The sequence below is a fragment of the Pelophylax lessonae genome (genome assembly GCF_965119305.1).
Source record: "Pelophylax lessonae genome assembly, chromosome: 5".
Taxonomy (NCBI): Eukaryota; Metazoa; Chordata; class Amphibia; order Anura; family Ranidae; genus Pelophylax; species Pelophylax lessonae.
Window position 1 is genome coordinate 322,493,126 of NC_138772.1, and position 6,869 is coordinate 322,499,994.

A 6,869-nucleotide genomic window follows, 5' to 3' on the forward strand; every position below is an offset into this window, starting at 1 on the left:
TATCAGTGTCACCTACCGGGGCTAATCAGTGCTCATCAGTGCCACCTATCAGTGCTACCTATTAGTGCCCTTCAGTGCTGCATACCAGTGCCCTTCAGTGCTGTCTATCAGTGCCACCCATCAGTGCCTCCTGAACAGTGCCCACCAGTGTCGCCTATCAGTGCCCTATCAGTGCAGCTTCTCTGTGCCCATCAGCGCAGCCTATCAGTGTCCATCAGTGCAGCCTCATCAGCGCACATCAGTGGAGAAAAATTACTGGTTTGCAAAATTGTATAACAAACGATGAAAACTGTTTTTTGGTTTGTTTTTTTTTTTTCAAAATTTTCGGTCTTTTTTTGTTTGTTTAGCAAAAATTAAAACCCCTAGCAATGGTTAAATACCACCAAAAGAAAGTTCTATTTTTGTGAGAAAAATGATAAAAATTTCTTATGGGGTGTAGCATTAAAATTGTAATTTAAAGTGCGACAGCGCTGAAAGCTGAAAATTGGCCTGGGCAGGAGAGGAGTTTAAGTGCCCAGTAAGCAAGTGGTTAAAGACCATATCACCAGAAAATTGTAATTAAGGCTTTATTTAATTGGTTCTTATATTTTATATACATTGCTTAACACCTCAGGGTTGGAGGGTGCACTGAGGGTTTTTAAGAAAGATTGAATCAGACAGTATAATATCAATGCGCGTTTCAAGTTAAAAAAAAAAAAAAAAACTTACTGTAGTAAAATGTCAACAAGTACATTTCCACATTACAGACTAAGGAGACTGTTGCTAGCAATCTGGAGTAACCTAAATAAAGATGAACATTTCCAATCAGCACTTATGATTTAAACTGCAGAGGCAGGGCTGTGTCATTTAATTATACTTTTAAAATAAAAGCATAGCTCTGCGAAGGTACCACATTTCATTTCAGACGCCGTTTCAAGGAGTGAAGGCTTATTAAACACATTCCTGAGGAAGAATATAATTTTATGTTTCTCCATCTCTAGTCAAACAGTTCTCTTGCAGAATCACACAATGACAATTACACTTCTCCCAGAGATTGCCCAGAGATATAAACATTTCCTAGTCCTGTTACCAAGCAGTTATAGAAGATATTTAAACAATCTCAGACTCATATATGATCTGTTTTTCCATTAAGTATATGTAGAAAAAGTTAAGGGATATGCTTTATGCCTTTTTTAATTAAGTGTGAGGTTTACGGATAATATCAAATGTAGAATTAAACAGCTCCTACTTTGGCCTGTAAATAATAAAACAGTATACAATGCTTATAATGAGGTAAGTGGTGACTTCATACATGTTGCCAAATTACATAAGATTTTATGGAACGTCTAATTCCCCTTAAAGTGTTACTAAACCCAGGACCCAGCATTCACTATATCTGGTCTCCCACAGTACACAGAACATGGAAATGCAATTATTTTAGTAAATATAAACCTCTAAATACCTTTTCTCATCAGCAGTATATAGCAGTCTTGTGACTTCTATTAGTTCCTAGTAAAGCTTGTAGGAGGAGTTTTCATACTGCACTGAGCTGTTCTATCAGGATCCAGCACCCCTGACCCTCTGTCTGGACAGTGCTGATTGGCCCTGTGCTAATCCCTTTTACTCTCCCAAGGAAAAAAACAAACTGTTTAGCAATACACACCAAACTGAGCATGTGCAGCCTGACTCCAAAGGCTCTGTTTTACCCGTACCTGTTCTGGAGTCAGTGGTAGAAGATGAGTGTCTGTGAATACAGGATCAAACAGCCTTTGTACACAATGCAGAGGATTAACCCCTTAGATTCCACAGTGAGTTTAACAAGCATGCTTTACTGCATATACAGACTGATTTTACTGTTGTGGGTTTAGTAACACTTTAAGTAAAAAGAAATAAAGTAATGCAGCTCTGTATTTTTTAATACCTAATTAAATAAATTGTTTTTTTCAATGTAGGCAGTGTAAGCACTTGAACCTGGTATCAGCCCCTTGAGGTCTCCTGTACAGCAGAGATTAGACTAGGACAGTGATGGCGAACCTTGACACCCCAGATGTTATGGAACTACAATTCCCATGATTCCCAACTACACTGCAGAGTGCATGAGCATCATTGGAAATGTAGTTCCAAAACATCTGGGGTGCCAAGGTTTGCCATCACTGGACTAGGAGAAGTAGAGGTAGCAAAAGGAGCCACTCAGCTGTGCTACAATACTCATGTGCTAACAAGGAGCATTCTGACAGGAGGAAAGGGCAGAGTGACTTAAGCCTAGTACACACGGGCCAAATGTCAGGCGAGATAGGCCAGTTGTTTAAAAATTGGCCGACATTCAGCCTGTGTGTATGGCAGCTGGTCCAGCTTCTGTCGGACAAGCATGTTGGAAAACCAGCAGCCCACCAGCTCCGGATCAGCGCTGTCAGACAATGACTGAGGGCGCTTATAGGGTTGTTCTGGTGGGGGGCCTTTCCCCTGTCAGAACACAATAGAACTGCAGGGGAGATCACTGTACTAACATCTGATTGTTAGTACACCGGCTCCGACCAGAACTGTTACTTTTTTTTGTTTTGTTTGTGTCCTAGGCTTTAGAGTGAAGCTCAACAGTCTGTTGCTCCTTTCGATATCCAGTTACAGGCTTGGAAAGACACGGGAGCCATAATTGTTTAATTACCTATAGTAGAGAAACCCTACGAAATAAAGTTTTGTATTGTACCAGAGCTGTGTAAATATCAGGGCTGGATAACCAAAAATAAAAACCTGTTGGTAGGTATAATAGTTTCAATATATGTATTACACAGTGAGTGAAAAAAGTATTTGATCCCTTGCTGATTTTGTACATTTGCCCACTGACAAAGAAATGATCAGTCTATAATTTTAATGGTAGGTGTTTTTTTAACTGCAAGAGACAGAATAACAACAAAAATATTCAAGTAAAACCCATTTCAAAAAAATTATAAATTGATTTGCCTTTTAATGAGTGAAATAAGTATTTGATCCCCTATCATTCAGCAAGATGTCTGGCTCCCAGGTGTCTTCAATACAGGTAATGAGCTGAGATTAAGAGCACTCTCCTACAGGGAGTGCTCCTAATCTCAGCTTGTTACCCGTATAAAAGACACCTGTCCACAGAAGCAATCAATCAATCCGATTCCAATCTCCCCACCATGGCCAAGACCAAAGAGCTGTCTAAGGAAGTCAGGGACAAGATTGTAGACCTACACAAGGTTGAAATGGGCTACAATACCATTGCCAAGCAGCTTGGTGAGAAGATGACAACAGTTGGTGCGATTATTCACAATTGGGAGAAACACAAAATAACAATAACCCTCAGTCTGGGGCTCCATGCAAGATCTCATCTCGTGGAGTTTCAATGATCATGAGAATGGTGAGGAATCAGCCCAGAGCTACATGGGAGAATCTTGTCAATGATCTCAAGGCAGCTGGGACCATAGTCACCAAGAAAACAATTGGTAACACACTATGCCATTAAGGAATGAAATCCTGCAGCGCCCACAAAGTCCCCATGCTCAAGAAAGCACATGTACAGGCTCGTCTGAGGTTTGCTAATGAACATCTGAATGATTCAGAGAAGAACCTAGGTGGAAGTGTTGTGGTCAGATGAGACTAAAATCAAGCTCTTTGGCATCAACTCCGTGTTTGGAGGAGGAAAAATGCTGCCTATGAACCCAAGAACACCATCCCCATCATCAAACATGGAGGTGGAAACATTATGCATTGGGGGTGTTTTTCTGCTAAGGGGACAGAACAACTTCACAGCATCAAAGGGACGATGGACGGGACCATGTACTGTCAAATCTTGGGCGAGAACCTCCTTCCCTCAGCCAGGGTATCGAAAATGGGTGGTGGATTGGTTTTCCAGCATGACAATGACCCAAAACACACGGCAAAGGCAACAAAGGAGTGGCTCAGGAAGAAGAACATTAGGGTCTCCAGACCCTAATTCCATAGAATATACAGTGGGTACGGAAAGTATTCAGACCCCCTTAAATTTTTCACTCTTTGTTATATTGCAGCCATTTGCTAAAATCATTTAAGTTCATTCTTCTTCCTCATGAATGTACACATAGCACCCCATACTGACAGAAAAACACAGAATTGTTGACATTGTTGCAGATTTATTAAAAAAGAAAAACTGAAATATCACATGGTCCTAAGTATTCAGACCCTTTGCTGTGACACTCATATATTTAGCTCAGGTGCTTTCCATTTCTTCTGATCATCCATGAGATGGTTCTACACCTTCATTTGAGTCCAGCTGTGTTTGATTATACTGATTGGACTTGATTAGGAAAGCCACACACCTGTCTATATAAGACCTTCCAGATCACAATGCATGTCAGAGCAAATGAGAATCATAAGGTCAAAGGAAATGCCTGAAGAGCTCAGAGACAGAATTGTGGCAAGGCACAGATCTGGCCAAGGTTACAAAAAGATTTCTGCTGCACTTAAGGTTCCTAAGAGCACAGTGGCCTCCATAATCCTCAAATGGAAGACGTTTGGTACAACCAGAACCCTTCCTAGAGCTGGCCGTCCGGCCAAACTGAGCTATCGGGGGAGAAGAGCCTTGGTGAGAGAGGTAAAGAAGAACCCAAAGATCACTGTGGCTGAGCTCCAGAGATGCAGTCAGGAGATGAGAGAAAGTTGTAGAAAGTCAACCATCACTGCAGCCCTCCACCAGTCGGGGCTTTATGGCAGAGTGGCCCGACGGAAGCCTCTCCTCAGTGTAAGACACATGAAAGCCCGCATGGAGTTTGCTAAAAAACACCTGAAGGACTCCAAGATGGTGAGAAATAAGATTCTCTGGTCTGATGAGACCAAAATAGAACTTTTTGGCCTTAATTCTAAGCGGTATGTGTGGAGAAAACCAGGCACTGCTCATCACCTGTCCAATACAGTCCCAACAGTGAAGCATGGTGGTGGCAGCATCATGCTGTGGGGGTGTTTTTCAGCTGCAGGGACAGGACGACTGGTTGTAATCGAGGGAAAGATGAATGCGGCCAAGTACAGGGATATCCTGGACAAAAACCTTCTCCAGAGTGTTCTGGACCTCAGCCTGGGCCGAAGGTTTACCTTCCAACAAGACAATGACCCTAGGCACACAGCTAAAATAACGAAAGAGTGGCTTCACAACAACTCCGTGACTGTTCTTGAATGGCCCAGCCAGAGCCCTGACTTAAACCCAATTGAGCATCTCTGGAGAGACCTAAAAATGGCTGTCCACCAACGTTTACCATCCAACCTGACAGAACTGGAGAGGATCTGCAAGGAGGAATGGCAGAGGATCCCCAAATCCAGGTGTGAAAGACTTGTTGCATCTTTCCCAAAAAGACTCCTGGCTGTATTAGATCAAAAGGGGGCTTCTACTAAATACTGAGCAAAGGGTCTGAATACTTAGGACCATGTGATATTTCAGTTTTTCTTTTTTAATAAATCTGCAACAATGTCAACAATTCTGTGTTTTTCTGTCAGTATGGGGTGCTATGTGTACATTCATGAGGAAGAAGAATGAACTTAAATGATTTTAGCAAATGGCTGCAATATAACAAAGAGTGAAAAATTTAAGGGGGTCTGAATACTTTCCGTACCCACTGTATGTGGAGGGAGCTGAAGGTTAGAGTTACCAAAAGTCAACCTCGAAAACCCTAAAGATTTAGAGAGGATCTGCAAAGAGGAGTCCCTCCTGAGATGTGTGCAAACCTGATGGCCAACTACAAGAAACGTCTGACCTCTGTGATTGCCAACAAGGGTTGTGCCACCAAGTACTTAAGTCTATGTTTTGCGAAGGGGTCAAATACTTATTTCACTCATTAAAATGCAAATCAATTTATAACTTATTTGAAATGCATTTTTCTAGATTTTTTTTGTTGTTATTCTGTCTCTCACTGTTAAAATAAACCTACAATTAAAATTATAGACTGATCATTTCTGTGTCACTGGGCAAACGTACAAAATTATCTGTGAGTTTTTCAGTTTGCCTGGATTTCAGTTAGAATTAATATGGTCCATTCTGTCTTTAGTAGAGGCAATTACTTTACTAGCAAAGAAAAGCAATAGACAGCAAAACATTATGGTCATTTTCCCTGCACTATCAAAAAAACTCAGATGGATTCCAAATTATAGCAGGTAAAGGCAGGAGACACATCCGTATGTCTGCTAATTTGTAGTGTTGAACCTAATTTCAGAAAAGAAGAAGAGTTGTCCATACTACTTGCCATCTGGCCCGTAACCAGGCCCAAGACTGCATTAGTAATCGCAAGCTAATTATAATTTACTATTAATCATTCCAGTAATTATCATTAAAAAACATTTTTGGCCAGGCTTCAGGTTTACGTTGTGATAGGAACTGAGAATTAAAAAGGAACATCCAAAATGTTTTTTCTTCCACTGACTGAACAGGAAACTTCCTCAGAATGCCAATATCTAAAAGGTATTCCAATCACCACCTTGGATTTAATTAAAAACAGTTAATTAATTAGGGGCTTCTGATATGTGTGCATGTATAAATAACATCAGTTAGCTCTTTTGTTAATATTAATATTGTTACTACCTAGTTAATTATTATTAATATCATTAAAGTAGTTGTAAACCCTTATATTTATTTAGTGAATTGACTGGCTTCAGGAGAAGAAACAAATCATCCTACATAAGTTGGACCTGTTTAACTACAACTGTCTTTCCCCTTGATCCATTCAAAGTGCAGAATTTACACAGGATCCCTCAGCTCTGAAAAGCAGGGGGTGGGGAGCTGAAATGACATCACTGAGGAGAGCTTAGAGCTGATTGGAGGGAAGGGACACACCCCCTTCAAACAGGAACCAAGCTGAGGCTGTCAATCAGCTGGAGGTCCCTCCCCAGTCACCATTATTCTCTTGGTGTCA